General features: G+C 37.8%; 1 protein-coding gene across 7 annotated transcripts in view; it reads right to left on the bottom strand.

Moving 5' to 3' along the window:
* The window catches only part of mapk10 (mitogen-activated protein kinase 10), a 186,094-nt gene that overhangs the window by 159,334 nt on the left and 10,057 nt on the right, over window positions 1–16,703 (bottom strand). The window lies entirely within an intron of this gene.

The following is a 16,703-nucleotide window of genomic DNA, read 5'->3' on the forward strand; positions in this document are numbered from 1 at the left end:
AACTGAAAATGATTAACTGCTTTGTTAAAACTCCACAAATTTCTAGGAAACTGATTCCTTCCACCAAAACAACACACACAGATATTTATTTATGATCACCTGCAGAGCATTAAATAAGCACTGACAAGATAAATTCAGAGCACTGTTATCAGAAGTGTTTGGTTATGTTTTTGACTTCATGAGGCCATGGAAATATGTTGTCTTTCTGTTGTTTTTATTTATTTGGTGTGGTGTAGGACCCCCCCATTTACAGTACTACACAAATGTAAGCTATGTTTACTGTATGTAAAATGTTGCAAAACTGTAATTTTCACCTATTTTCACAATGAGAAACATGATAAGGAAAATTCACATACGAAGAGGACACAAAAATGTATTTATTGCAAAATGCAAAGAAACAGATCACTGTTCATCAGACCCCTGATCTCGGTCAGGCCAGAAGATCTCATCTACATCAGCTGCAATATTCTCCCTCCCCAAACAGCGGGGGAAAAATGCCTTGCATGGCAAATCCATCTTTGGCAATCATCTGCGTGGATGTCATCACATGCCTCCCCCATTACATGAAGTAGAGCCACACACTCGTGGGGTCTGTGTTTGTACACTTTCCACCTCCATGCAGAAAAGAATTCCTCTATTGGATTGAGAAATGGGGAATATGGTGGAAGGTGCAGCACAACAAACTGTGGATGTAGTGAACCAATCATTGACCATATTCTGCCCAGCTGCCCAGTGGAAACTTACATTATCCCAGATCACAACATAATGAATAAAGCAATAAAGAATGATATCTGAGTGAGAACATGTGGAATTGTGTTTAGAGTTTAGCAGTTTGGAGTCCCAATATTGACACATGAGCTTCATGTTTTTGGATTTGTGTGCATAGTTCCATATTTTGTGTTTAAACAATTTGGAAAAACTGTAATTTGTTGATTCAGATGATTAGGTTAATAGCTCGTTTAGAGAAATTTAGATATGCTAATTTTGTGAAATTTTGGGTTTTCATGAGCTGTATGCCAAAATCATCAGTATTACAGTTTTTCCACATTGTTTAAACACAAAATATGGAACTATGCACACAAATCCATAAACATGAAGCTCATGTGTCAATATTGCGACTCCAAACAAACTCTAAACACAATTCCACATGTTCTCACTCAGATATCATTCTAAATCACAGCTTTACAAATCACTAAACACAAACTGCATCATTTAGAACACCTTGTTCACCTGAGAATCACTGACCTTCAAATACAAAACTCTAATTAGCAAGTAGTCTCACACAAGTTGCAGCTATATAAACTTAATTAGAAGAACGTTTCAATCATTTTTCAGAATATACAGTTTTTTCCAATTGCTAAGACACTATAATGACACGAATAGCACATTTTTTTAAACTGACACACAGAGAATAACCTCTTCTCAAGTATCCAAAACTCTAAACACGTTTTCTGCTTTACACACATTTTACAATTCAGAATGGCACTTTTTAACTGCACTGAACACGATTCTCTACATAACACACAACAATCTGAGATAAAGTCACATGTTTGCCATGTCAAAACACTGCCATTCAACATGACAAAACATGAGCTAATTGGACGATATATGTGCCACCTGGCCAAACACCTCATTGGTTAATTGTTGGCACTTCAATCAGGAGGTAAGCACTATAAAAAGCCCACAGGTGAGCCTTTCTTTTATAACAACAATGGAAGCTGCTGCAGAGGGAAGAAGAGGCAGGGTAAGAATGAGAGGTGGAGGAAGATTTAGAGGTAGGGGTAGAGCTGCTAGAGGAATTCAAGACCAAAGAAGACAACTTTCAAATGAAATGTCATCAACCATGGGCTGACAATGAGAGAAGCTGGACAGAGAGTTCAGCCCAACTTGAGTCGCTTTACGGTCGCCTCTGTCATCCGGACGTTTAGACTGGAGAACAGGTATGTAACCAAAATTTATTTCACATTATGTGGTACACCACATGTCTTAGTTGGGGGTATCAGTTGAGTGACACCTGTTTTTTTGGCTACTATGGCTGATGTCATGCACTAACTGTACAAATTTCCTGATTATTTTCCTGTACTGTGTGTGGAAATACCTTTTAGGCAGCATTGTCCAAGCCCTGTATATATATAGATTTTTTTTGTTTCTTTTTTCTAAAGGACTGAGAGATGCCACCATGATGGAGGAAGGGGCCAAATGTTCACCGCGGTACAAGAAGCTGCCATTGTAAACTTGGTTAGGGCAAATAATGAAATCAGATTACGAGAAATTCAAAGCCACATCATCCAAGAAAACACAATATTCAGCAACATTCAACAAGTCAGTCTTTCTACATTGGCTCGCATTCTCAAACGAAACCAAATCAGAATGAAACAACTTTATAAAGTGCCTTTTGAGAGAAACTCTCAAAGAAACAAAGAGCTCAGACGAGCATATGTGGATGTAAGTACAATATTGACTACAGTACACATTGTTTACCAGCGTACTGGATAACACCATGTTCACTGATTTTTGTTCTTTGTTTTTAGACAGTACTGAAAATGGATGCTCATGCAACTCCACATGAGTTCATCTTTATAGATGAGGCTGGGTTCAACCTAGCAAAGACCAGAAGAAGGGGAAGAAATGTCATTGGCCACAGAGCAATTATAAATGTTCCTGGCCAACGTGGTGGGAACATCACAATGTGCGCTGCCATCTCCAATACGCATGGTGTCCTCCACCGCCATGCCAACCTTGGACAACACAGCCCATATTCTCACATTTCTGGGTAGACTCCACAACATTCTCATACCAGAGCGAATGAATGACGCAGACCGTCACAGAAACAGGTACGTTGTAGTATGGGACAACGTGAGCTTTCATCGTGCAGCCACAGTCCAAAACTGGTTTGCTGACCACCCACCATTTCTCGTGCAATACCTCCCACCATACTCACCATTTCTGAACCCCATAGAAGAGTTCTTTTCAGCATGGTGGTGGAAGGTATATGACCGGCAGCCCTTTGTGCGCATGCCTCTTCTGCAGGCTATGGAAGAGGCATGTGATGAAATTGATGTGGGTGCAATTCAGGGATGGATAAGGCACTCAAGACGCTTCTTCCCTCAATGTCTGGCAAAGGACAATATTGCCTGTGATGTGGACGTGGCATTGTGGCCAGACCCAGCTGTACGGCAAGAAGCTGTCTAATTATTTTTCTTGCCTCTTTTTTCAATTTTTTTTCTTGCAGATTTCTTTTGTATTTTTTTTCAGTTTATTGTTTTTGTGAGCATATTTTTGTTTGTTCCAATGTATTTCTGCTGCATTGCATTGACTTGTTTTACTGAACAATAAAATATTCGGCAGCATCTGTGTGTGTCTGCATATATTTCTGTGCATGTGAACAATCTGAAGAATTTTCTACAATTTGAACTGTTTTTGTATTATGGTTAAGCTTACTGAAGGTGACAGTGCTTTTCATTATACCCAGCAGTGTGTAGATGGTTAGACAAAAATCTGGTAACCTGAAGGAAGTGTGTCTTAGTTGGTGCAAAAGTTTGATTTTGATAATGCTGTATTTAGTTTTGCTTGCAGTGCTTCATTTTGCAGGATATATAAGGTGTTTTGCAGTTTGAGTGTGTGGTTTCGTGAATTGTGTTAAATATTTGATAAAACAAGCCTAGTTTACAAAATTGTGTTTTAGCAATTGGAAAAAACTGTAAAAGAGGCATCACGTGACTGATACAGCCCTACTATGTTGTGATCTGGGATAATGTAAGTTTCCACTGGGCAGCTCTGGTCAATGATTGGTTCACTACATTGTTGTGCTGCACCTTCCACCATATTCCCCATTTCTCAATCCAATAGAGGAATTCTTTTCTGCATGGAGGTGGAAAGTGTACAAACACAGACCCCACGAGTGTGTGGCTCTACTTCATGTAATGGGGGAGGCATGTGATGACATCCACGCAGATGATTGCCAAAGATGGATTTGCCATGCAAGGCATTTTTCCCCCGCTGTTTGGAGAGGGAGAATATTGCAGCTGATGTAGATGAGATCTTCTTGCCTGACCGAGATCAACAAAGAAGGGAAACAAGGAGAGCTGTCTCAGATGACTGCGGGACTGCGGGTCGATTCACGGTGACAGCCATAATCCGAACATTGATTTGGAAAAAATAAATATTTTGGGTTTGAAAATTGTTTGTGTGTTGTGAGTATTTCACCTTCTCTCTGCACTTCTGTATGGAAATAAACACAGAATTCCATGAATGAAAGAAGAGCTTTAGGTTTTGATCAACAGTGTGTACATGATGAATCCAAAATGTCATATTATGACAAAGGTGTTGGCAGTGTGAGGTCAGTGCTTGCTTTTGAGATGTGTTGGTGACATTTTGAATGTTGTGTGTCATTTTGCTGGAGATTTGAGGCATTTTGCATTTTGTGTGAGCGATTGTGGGTTTTGTGTGTAGAGTTTTAAAAAATAGACACAGAGCTTGGAAAATGTGTGTAAACAGTTGTAAAAAACTGTAACAATGCTTTAACCCAGAGATCAACTCTAAGAATTTATTCAGCCTTGAGGATCTATAAAAGAAGGCATTTCTAGAGAAGAGAAGAGAAGAGAAGAGAAGAGAAGGAGATGAGACAAGAAATGAAGATAAGAAGTAAAGAAAGAAGATGAGACAAAAAAGAGTAGAGAAGAAAATAAAACAATTTTGAAGAGAAGAAAAGAGAAGGGATGAGATGAGATGAGACAACAAGTGGGCAAAAGATGAGAACAGATAGAAGGAGATGAGTCAAGAAGAGAAGAGAGCAGAGAAGAATAGATGAGAAGAAAAAAAAATAAATAAGAACCTTATAGAAGAAAAGAGGGGAAAATACATGAGAAAAGCAGAGAAGGAAAAAGATAAGATGAGATTATTCAAAAAGGGGAAGACATTTGTTTTGAAGAGAAGAAAATAAAGAAGAAAAGGAGAAGACATTAATGAAGAAAAAAGTAAAGGAAAAAGAAGCAAGATAAGACAAGAAGTGAAGAAAGAGAAGATGAGATCAGAGGAAAAAAACAGAAGAGAAAATAACATTTTAAACAACACAAGATATGACTATTAACTTGGCTTGACTCCTCTTAAAGACAAGAGAAGAGAGGAGAAAAGAAAAGAGGATAGAGATTATACGAGACAAGACGACAAGGTAAATCAAGGCCTCCACCCAGCAAAAGCTTTGAATGATGCTGAATGAACTCAGAACCCTCCATATCTATAGTCCCTTAGCAACACCCACTGAGCCAATGACAGCAATTCTCTCAGCCACAGTCCCCCTTGCATTAAACCAGCAACCACCACTGGAAGAAAATCAGAACTGGACCTTTTCCAGCATATGCCTTGAAATCCACTCTTCCTGTAAAAAGACTTCCCTGGACAGTAGAAATATTTAGTAAAATCCCTTTACTAAATAAAAACTAAAACAAAATAGCAGTGTTATGTTTCAATGTTATGTAAACCTACTGTTTTATATGTTGGTCTTTCAAAAGCAATAAAGTACGGAAACATTAAAAAGGTTGAACATGTTTTTTTTTTTTTCAAATATCAGATATCAATATGACCCGGGAACACCACTGCAGGTTCTGACAAATGAACATAACAGGAGGGTTAATTTGGGAATGCTGCACTAAAGCACTTGTAAATAAGATAAGAAATATTCAAAAGTGTGTTAGTGGGTAATTTTGTGTGTACAGGAAACGTAGGCATGGTAAATGCACGCTATATGAATGCTTATTGTGTAATACCAACATGAATCGTATCAACAGTACAGTGCACAACAGACAGATGTGCTAAGTGTACTTATCGTCTTGAAAATGTGAAAAGAAGAATAGTATGTTAGTGACTGAAAAACTGTAGTTTCTTATTGCTGAATATTTAGTCAGTTGTCTGCCTGTGCTGAAACATTCCTCCTAACAATACCTACAGACCGGAATTTGCGTAAGCTAACGAGCACTCCTGAAAACCTCCTCCCAGTACAAATTTAAAAGCCAACGCATTATTGCATCAATCACCCGGCCCCTCCCTTCTCTTCTGCCCACTCCTCCTCCTCCACCTCCTTCCCCGCTGCAGAAGGAGAACAACAGCAGACAACTGAAGACTCTGGCTGCACAAAGACAACAGGCCTTCCACACACAAAGCAAATGTCAGTCTCGGCCGCCCACAATCTCTCTCTCTTCGCTAATGTCCCACCTCCTCCCTCACAGGACAACACTCTCTCCATCTCTCTGGGCCTCCTTCGATCCTGAGGGGTGGAGCCTGAACAGCTGATCAGGGGTGTTTGTCTTGCTGCACCTGCTGAACTCTTAGGATCCGTTTCTTTGTATTAGATAAATAATCTTTATTAAAACATTTTATCTTATTCATTGCTTCATTCTCTCATCTCTTCTATTTCTCTTTTCACATATTTTTATTTGCATCGCTATTCTTTAATATTTAGTTTTTACACCTGATTTTTCTCTACATCTTATATTTTCTCTTTATATCTCCCATTTCTTCTTTATATTCCTTACTTTTTCTCTCTTCATCTCCACATCATCTCATCCTTCTCTCCATCCTTTTCAATTCCCTCTCATCTCTATTTTTAAAAGGTTCTATTTTTATCTTTCTCTATTTCTCTCTACATTTATTTTATTCTCTTATTTTCTTTCTTTAACCCACTTTATTTTAAATTACAAACAAGCGCCAACATTCTGTCCGACCAGAAGAGGTGGTCCCAGTCTGGATAAACTGAACCATGGCCCGGGTTGACTGCAGTGAGAAAACATTTTTTAGAAGGTTGAGACCAATTACATTTAAGGCAGGCTATTCGATTCCCATAACTTTTAACTGTAATTAGAATCCCTATTAATAAACAGAAATCAAAAGAAACCCAAGGAAATCTGTTACACTTTTTCTGCTGTGGGATGTAGCTGCCCTTAAAGAAGGGATTCGGATTCTGGCAGTGGGGTAGAATTCAGCACAACACATAGAAAAGCAACTTGACAAAATCCTAACATTATATAAACCAATTATAATTGAGTATAGGGAAACTCAGCCCGATGTGGGTGATAAGGACATGACTTTGTGAAGTTCTTTAGTGCGCTCAGTCACTAAACTATAATGTGAAACCAAAACTAACTGGATTAAACGTACTGTATACAGTGTAATAAACACATGTAACAAACCTTTAAACTGTCAGGTTTAAAAACGCCCTTAGATATACTGTAACTGTGTCTGAATAGGTAAGTGGCATAGAGGATGGAGTATGATGTCCATGTCTCTTCTGGCTACTTAAATGACCTTCAGTGTCTTTCTTCAGATTTAACATAAAGACCATCCCCCTATTACCCAGCCTTCAGACACACACACACACTCACACACCTTATTGTTGCTCCTAACAACAGATTTTTTAACAAAACAAGCAGGAACATATAGATAGATAGATAGATAGATAGATAGATAGATAGATAGATAGATAGATAGATAGATAGATAGATAGATAGATAGATAGATAGATAGATAGATAGATAGATAGATAGATAGATAGATAGATAGATAGATAGATAGATAGATAGATAGATAGATAGATAAATGTAAATCCAATGTCTTTGGGTTATTCTTTTTTTTTTCTCAACAATGCTTATTTGGTTTTTGGCTTTGTCACAGCTATTTTCATCAAGTTGATTGCAACCTAAACTGCAAATTCAGACACCAAAAGTGTTTAAAAGATCAAAAGCAAGCAAGGACATTTAATAATTTGCAAATACTGCAACCTCATTAAAAAAGCTGCAGTTTAACCCAAAAAAGTATACACACATAAGCAACACGCTGACACTGCTGTTTCCTGTGAAATGCATTCCTTATTCATTAATCTCTCTCTCCTACTATTCAAATCCAAAAGCCCTATAGCTGCTTATACAGAAAACTACTCTCTCTCTAATTACTCGCCCCTGGAGTAGTTCCTTTTAAAAGCCTCTTAGTTTCTCTGGCCAGAAGGACACTGGACACCAGCTGTGGTGGACAGTAAGGTATCTAGTAAAAACATTTATCATGATAAATGCCGTTTTCACCACTAACATATGTATCATTATTAGTTGTGGGACAATATATTGACATATATTATTCATTTCATCAAATATCAAAATTTAAAATATATTTTATAGAAACATAATTTAATTCTCATCATCAAGCACCATAATTCTTATCATCAAACACCATAATTTTAATCATCAAGCAAGCACCATAAGTCTTCTTCAAACAACATAATTTTCCACCAAACACCATCATGTTTCGTTAAACATCATCATTCTCCATCAAACACCATCACTCTACATTAAACACTGCGATTCTGTACCAAACAACATCATTCTTCACCTAACATCATCATTCTCCATCAAACACCATCTATACACTCTCTAAACACTCGCTATTAAACACCGTCATTTTCCAATACCAGCCTTCCCCATCAAACACCATCACTCTTTATTAAACACTGTCATTCTTCACCAAATGCCATCATTCTCCACCAAACACTGCAATTCTCCACCAAACATCATCATTCTCCACCTAACACCATCATTTTCCAATACCAGACTTCCCCATCAAACACCATCCTCACTAAACACCATCCTTCTCCACTAATCAGTATAATTTTTCACCCAACACCAACAAACAACCCCTCATCTCCATCAAACATCACTATTCATCAAGCATCATCATCCTCCACCTAACGCCATTATTCTCCATCAAACACCATTTTCCATTAAACACCATTATTCTCCACCGAACACCATCATTCTCCATTAAACACCATTATTCTCCACCGAACACCATCATTCTTCATCAAACACCATCCTTCTCCACTAGGGGTGGGCGATATGGCCCCAAAATACCACAATATTTCATAGTATTTTCACAATAACGATACTGTTGGTGATATGATAAAACCCTGAATTCAAAACATTATTTCAAGAATACACTACTGAAAAAAAATGAAAATTAAATTGTATTATTGCATATGATATGGTATGGCACACCACTAACTAAGATATTAAAAAAATACAAGAATTTTATCAGATTTGTAAAAGAAGTCAATGATCCAGAATGTCATCATACTAATAATGGATTCCAAATTGCCAAATATAATCGGATTGCCCACTCTACTGTTCTGTTTAGTGACGACTGGTTTTATGATCTGCAGCTTATTAGTATTCTACAAACTCTAAGCTAACAACAGCTGAGATTGAACTAAGCCTTCAAAAACTCCCAGCACCTCATGTTGTAGAATGACAACGCTTTAAAATGAGAGCTGTACCCCAGTGGCAGTTTTCAGCCTGACTCTGAATGGAGGCTGGTTTGTCAGTGTGCTGAGAGATGCAGGAATGACGAGCAGGTGCAGCGGCAAGGGCTCAGCATCCTGCTGCTCCCAGTCCATCTTACAGCTTTTCCACAAATCCTCTGATGACTACAGCTGCAGTACTGATCAGCAGTACAGCTGCATGGCCTGGAACATGACCCTCACATCCCATACACACACACACACACACACAGACTCACCATCAGTCTGTCCAGTTTAAATCCATTTACATAAGGGTCTGCAGTGATTAGTAAGGGGGTGGGGAGGCAGTGCTAGTACTGTGAGCTTTTCAGAGCTGGATTTGACATTTTGATGAAGCAATATGGTGACAGAATTCCAACAATCAGTCCCAAAACAGCAAATTTTAACAACAGCTGAGAGTCTGGAGGTTCATGAGCCATCATTTTCCACTTAATGCCATCATTTCCCACTAAACACCATCATTCTCTAATAAACACCATCATTCGCCACTGAACACTACCACTACCAGATCAGGAGAATCTCTTGCTATCTTTAAGAGACTCCTGAAGACAGAGCTCTTCAAAGAGCACTTACTCTCCTAACACCTCTAACTAACTACCTTCCACTACCAGATCAGGAGAATCTCTCACTATCTTTAATAAACTCCTGAAGACAGAGCTCTTCAAAGAGCACTTACTCTCCTAACACCTCTAACTAACTACCTTCTACTACCAGATCAGGAGAATCTCTCACTATCTTTATTAAACTCCTGAAGACAGAGCTCTTCAAAGAGCACTTACTCTCCTAACACCTCTAACTAACTAACTACTTCTAACCCCATTTCCTTCTTCCCCTCCTTCACTTCTCTATCCCTTTATTTCCCTTTGACCTCCTTGGTTATCTTAATTCCTATTACTTTTGTACTTCATTATTGTAAGTCGCTTTGGACAAAAGCATCTGCCAAATGTAATGTAATGTAATGTAATGTAAATGAACACCATCATTTTCCAATAAACACCATCATTCTCCACCAAACACCATCATTCTCTAATAAACACCATCATTCGCCACTGAACACCATCATTTTCCACTTAATGCCATCATTTCCCACTAAACACCATCATTCTCTAATAAACACCATCATTCACCACTGAACACCATCATTTTCCAATAAACACCATCATTCTCCACCAAACACCATCATTCTCCACTAAGAAGGGAATTGTGGGTGATTTTACTACTGTAAAGCCTCTAATGGCTTCAGGAAAAAATATATAATTCTTAAACTTGTGTCTTGCTTGTGCAATAGAATTTTTGAGACATATCTCTTTGAATATTTTGAGTATTTTATGTCTATTTATAGTGTTTATGAAACTATTACAAATACTTTTTATATTTTGTAAAGGAAGTTGTGTTAAAGTTTTTGGCGTATGTCTTTTTGAGGTCTATTGTTTAAATTTTTCCGAGGCTAATTAGATCAGATTTTTTCATATATTGTTTACTTTAGGGGGAACAAAGGAAACCTTAGAGTAATCAAAGGCTTCATTTAAAGCCTTAGTGTTTTATATCATATGTATTCCTAACAGTACAGTAACTTAAAAACCTATTTTAAAGCCCAGTCAAATACTGCGATATACCGGAATCTTGTAAAATACTGTTATATGCATTTTGGCCATACCACCCAGCACTAAACAGAAGTAAACACAAAATGCAGTTTTTAAATAAAGGTTTTTATTATTAAGAAAAACGAAATTAAACCTACATGGCCCTGTGTGTAAAAGTGTTTGCCTCTTAAACCTAATAACTGGTTGGGCCTCCCTTAGCATCAACAACTGCAATCAAGTGTTTGCGATAACTTGCAATAAGTCTTTCACAGTGCTGTGGAAGAAATTTGGCCCGCTTATCTTTACAGAACTGTTGTAATCCTGCCACATTGGACGATTTTCAAGCATAAGTTGTCTTTTCAGGTCAGGACTTTGACAAGGCCACTCCAAAGTCTTCACTTTGATTTGCTTCAGTCTTTCAGAGGTGGACTTGCTGGTGTGTTTTGGATCATTGTCCTGCTGCAGAACCCAAGTTCGTTTTAGCTTGAGGTCACAAACAGATAACCCGACATTCTCCTTCAGGACTTTCTGAAAGAGCAGAATTCATGGATCCATTTATCACAGCAAGTCTTTCAGGTCCTGAAAAAGCAAAACAGCCACAGACCATCACACTACCACCACCGTGTTTTACTCTAGGTATGATGTTTTTTCTGAAATGCTGTGTTACTGTTACGCCAGATGGGACACCTTTTAACAAGTTCAGCTTCTGTCCAGAGTATTTACCCAAAAGTCTTGGAGTTAATCAAATTTCAATTTCTGCCAAAATCGAGATCTACCATGTATGCCGTTTTTATCCAATCCCTTTCTTATGGTGGAGTTATTCACGCTGACTTTAACAGAGGCAAGTTCTTTGGATATTGTTGTGGGCTGTCAGGTCTGGTGCTGAAAGCGCTCCAGTTTCTCCCACACTCAGCTCTAATGGAGGTTCTCAGTTAAACAACTACACTACCCAGAACCCACCACCCACTGACATCACACACACACATGATCACGACACATCACCTGCCTCCTCCAGGAAGTCACGAGTACTGATTACCTACACTATTTAAGAGCTTCCCACGCACACACCTGTGCCGAGTTTTGTTGTGTTATCCTCATTACAAAGCAATACTATCTTCTGTATCTGTATTTTTCGTGCATGACCTTCTGTTTGGATTTACCGTGTTTGACCTGGACTGTTTATTGTTTTTGCCTTTTTGTCTACCTCTGCTGCTGGCCTTCCCGTGTATGATTCTCTAGACTGTTCAAGTTTAAGGTATGGTTTTGTGTACGTGGCTACTGTTATCCGGTTGTTTACTGTTTCTGTGTCCGACTACTCCTGTACCACACAAACCTTTAATAAACTTTAATTTTATCTGTATCTCTTTGAGTATCTTAGTCCTGTCCTCAATATGACAGAATACTCGGCCTCCCAAGATCAGATAGTAGATACAGAGGCGATTAAATCTGGTTTGGTTAACCAGGCAAGGCTGCTCGGTCGGCACCAGAAAACGCTTGCTGGTGTGACCCAAGCCGTTACTGAGCTAGCTAACCAGCAGGCTACTCAGCAGCAGCAGCTTTCTAGCATTCTCGAACACCTCAGGGGCTTAGCTGTATCTAGTGCTAGCCCTGTAGCTACCCCAAGTATGCCCAGTTCTAACTCCGCTGTACCTGGCTTTCATGTTTACAAAAACCGGAGATTTTTGATGAGGATTCGGAGAAATGCAGCGTTTTTCTTTTGCAATGCTCAGTGTATTTCAGTAACTCTCCGCCCGCTACTGATAAAGCTAAAATTAACTTTATCATCTCTCGGTTATCTGGTAAAGCTCTCAAGTGGGCTACTGCTGTCTGGAATAACATGGCCGAGACCAGCTACGCTGATTTTTTTTTTCCCACACTCAGCTCTAACGGAGGTTCTCAGTTAAACAACTACACTACCCAAAAACGCACCACCCGCTGACATCACACACACACACGATCACATGACACATCACCTGCTTCCTCCAGGAAGTCCCGAGTACTGATTACCTGCACTCTTGCTGTGTCTCAATTCAGGGGCTGCATCCTTCGAAGGACTCATTTGAAGGTCGATTATGTCACCGCGGTGCGACTAGGCTGTCCTTCACAGCCTACAGTATCCCAAGATTCATTGCGCGTCGGCTTATTTCAGCGGTGCGGTGCAGTGCGGTGTCAGCAGCGGGGTCGGCTGTATTATGTAGTATTATATAGTTTATAGCTATATAAATACTTAGTGGAGTTATGTATCATAACAAAATTTTTGGAGTGAACCACGCCCTCACTCCTCCCACTTCCTTCCCTATTTAAATTGCCATTTCCTCTCTACCTGCTCATTGAATATATATATATAAATATAAGTCTTATTTAGTTTATATATGTAGTATCATGTTTAAGTTGTTATATGTTAATAGTTTATAGATACTTATATATTTATTCATATAAATTAAATAATATACATATATGTGTGTATGTATTAATGTATTATTTCGTTTATTTATAAGTATTGTTTTGTTTATATATATATTTATATATAGAAATATATATATATATATATATATATATATATATATATATATATATATATATATATATATATATAAAATACATAATGCCATTGGCGTAGGAACCGCCCACCCAATATTGGAAACAGGTGGATTTGTCCCCCCCAAAAATGATATCGTTTCGCTCAGATCAGCTGTACTATTAATGAGGAGACAGACCGGACCAATCATGGAGCCGGTTCAGGTATTAAGTCCCGCCTCTCAGTAGAAACAGCCAATCAGCTTGCTGGTTTTGCGGTGCGTGGTGTGCTGGTGGGGGGAAGCCCCTCCCTCGCTGTGAGATTTAGCAGCGTGATCGGGCTGCAGCAGCTTCAGCTGATTTTAAAACACATCTGGATATACGGAGATTTTACTAAAAGAAAAGTTACAGTAGGCTAACCATGTAAACTGTGATCATATGTTTCTGATAGCTGGTTAAAAATACATGTCTCTGATTGGGAGTCAAGGTTAAAGAAATAAAACTATATATGTAATGTTCAACTTGCCCTGTATCTGATCAGCCAATCACTATTTCATTTTCAAACTGTGTTTATTATTTTAAAATTACAGGACTTTTTGTGAGCTATAATGAACGAAAAAAGAGTGGAGAAAATGTAAATATACAACAGAATTGACATGCTAATACATATTAATAATATTAATATTAATAGTAATAATAGTAATAATAATAATAATAATAATAATAATAATAATAATAATAATAACCAAATCTGTTATATTATTTTAAATAACAGGTTATAACTGATCATTTTTGTCATATGTATATAATTCAGACATTGCATGCATAATTTTTTCTAACAACAGTAACTGTAACGTGGAGTAACATGTTTAGGTTGTTAAATCACCTTTACTTGGATGTTAACTAATAATAAACAAAATACAGAAAAAAATGATTATTTGTGATTAAAAGTAATTTCCACAAATGTTGTTCTAGGAAACTATAGGGTGGCAAATGTGCACCCCCCCCCCAATATCAAGCCCGCTCCTATGCCCTTGCATAATGCTATATAATATATATATATATATATATATATATATATATATATATATATATATATATATATATATATAATATAACATAATACTTTATTCTAATATATTCTCTTTTTTCCAACTTCATTTCAAATGCCCTTTTATTTGTTTATGTTCAGTTCCACCCGTTCACATTTAAAATATTTAAGTAACTGCACAGTTAATTAACCTGGACTTAATTAATTTGGTATTTTGTGGTCTGAAGCAAAACTAGAATCCAAATCTCTGGCTCGTTTCTCAGCTCTGACTTGTTGTGGCGAGTAGAATCTCAAACAGGAAACAGGAAATACTCCGTAGGGTAGACTGTCCCATTTCAGTACTGCCATCGCAGCCTACCCATCCTTCAAAGGACACCTTCATAGACCACGTCCTTCAAAGGATGCAGCCCCTGAATTAAGACACAGCTTCTTTAAGAGCTTCCCACGCACACACCTGGGCCAAGTATTGTTGGTTTATCCTCATTACAAAGCGTTAATATCTCCTTGAGCTGGGCGATTTTCGATTTAAATAAATTTTTTTCCCCTACTAAAACTCGAAATAAAGATGATTTTAAAAATGGTAAAAAAATAGTTTTTATTTATTTAGTTTTCACTTAAATGTCCCCTTTGTGGTTAAAGAGCAACCAGAAACAAGCAAAGGTACAAGTTTTGGTACTGACACAATGCACGATAAAACGTACAAAATAGAAAACAAGTACAATTTAATATGCTATTAAGTAAAGAGAGGGAGCGCGGGAGAAATGGAGGGAGGGAGAGAGGAGCGGGGGTGCGCGTGGGAGACAAGGCTGAAGTTGGTTTGATATTCGCAGCTCCAGATTCGTTTGGCTCGATATTCGCAGCCTCGTATTCCCCGGCTGAAGTTGGTTTGATATTCGCAGCTGCCGCTTCACTGAACCACCGTGAACTAAAGGGAGCGTTCACAAACACCCGCTGTTTATATTAAACACCTCACAGATCAACACTGAAGGAGATAGAATGAAGAAAAGCAGTACATCTGTTTATTAACAATGTAAATATACAATATCGTATTAAATGTAATTTTGTATATTGTAAAATATTTATTTTAATTACTGAATTTATAATTATATATTACAATAAATAATTAAACATATATTTAATAAAATTATATTTAAAAGCCATTGCGCTCAAAAAATATGAGGCAGATGTTCAAGTGTGATTTTGAAGAACTTTTTCATGTTGGGCCAGAACAAATACACATGATCTGAAGAGTACTAGTCTTCTTCTTTAAGGAAAACCTGGAATTAGCCTGGCCCGAGCTGATTTTATACTTTAAAATGAACTGGCAACATAGCATACCGATCCATAATGCACAATTTTTTTATGTAAAGCTGATGTTCCAGTGTGATTTTGAAGGAATTTTTCATATTGGGCCAGACCAAATACACATGATCTGAAGAGTACTAGTCTTCTACTTTAAGGAAAACCTGGAATTACCCTGGCCCAAGCTGATTTTATACTTTAAAATGAACTGGCAACATGGTATAATGAGCCATAATGCACAATGTTTTATGTAAAGCTGATGTTCCAGTGTGATTTTGAAGGACTTTTTCATCTTGGGCCAGACCAAATACACATGATCTAAAGAGCCAGTTCATTTTAAAGTATAAAATCAGCTCGGGCCAGGCTAAGTCCAGGCTTTCCCTAAAGTAGAAGACTAGTACTCTTTAGATCATGTGTATTTGGTCTGGCCCAACATGAAAAAGTCCTTCAAAATCACACTGGAACATCAGCTTTACATAAAAAAATTGTGCATTATGGATCGGTATGCTATGTTGCCAGTTCATTTTAAAGTATAAAATCAGCTCGGGCCAGGCTAATTCCAGGTTTTGCTTAACCTCTTGAGACCCAGTGTCCTCATAAGGGGACATTTCATTTCTGCTTCTCTGCACCAAGATACTTAATTTTTTTAAACATTGACCCTTTGGTCCCTCATATGGAGACACTGCCCGTACCATCTAGTGGTCACAACATGACAACATTACACTAAATTGGTTGAAAACCAATTGGCGGGAAGCCCAGTCAAAGGTTTTTACAGCCATTCCACACAGAAACAAGGGCCAGGTAAAAATTATCCCCCACTTTTATGTTTGAAAAGTAGAAAGATAACATTTAGTTGTTGCACTAATTTTGTCCTTCTGATCCCAAATGGAAAGGGTCTTTTTAAATGTTAAAA

The sequence above is a fragment of the Astyanax mexicanus genome, chromosome 17, assembly GCF_023375975.1.
Source record: "Astyanax mexicanus isolate ESR-SI-001 chromosome 17, AstMex3_surface, whole genome shotgun sequence".
Lineage (NCBI taxonomy): Eukaryota > Metazoa > Chordata > Actinopteri > Characiformes > Acestrorhamphidae > Astyanax > Astyanax mexicanus.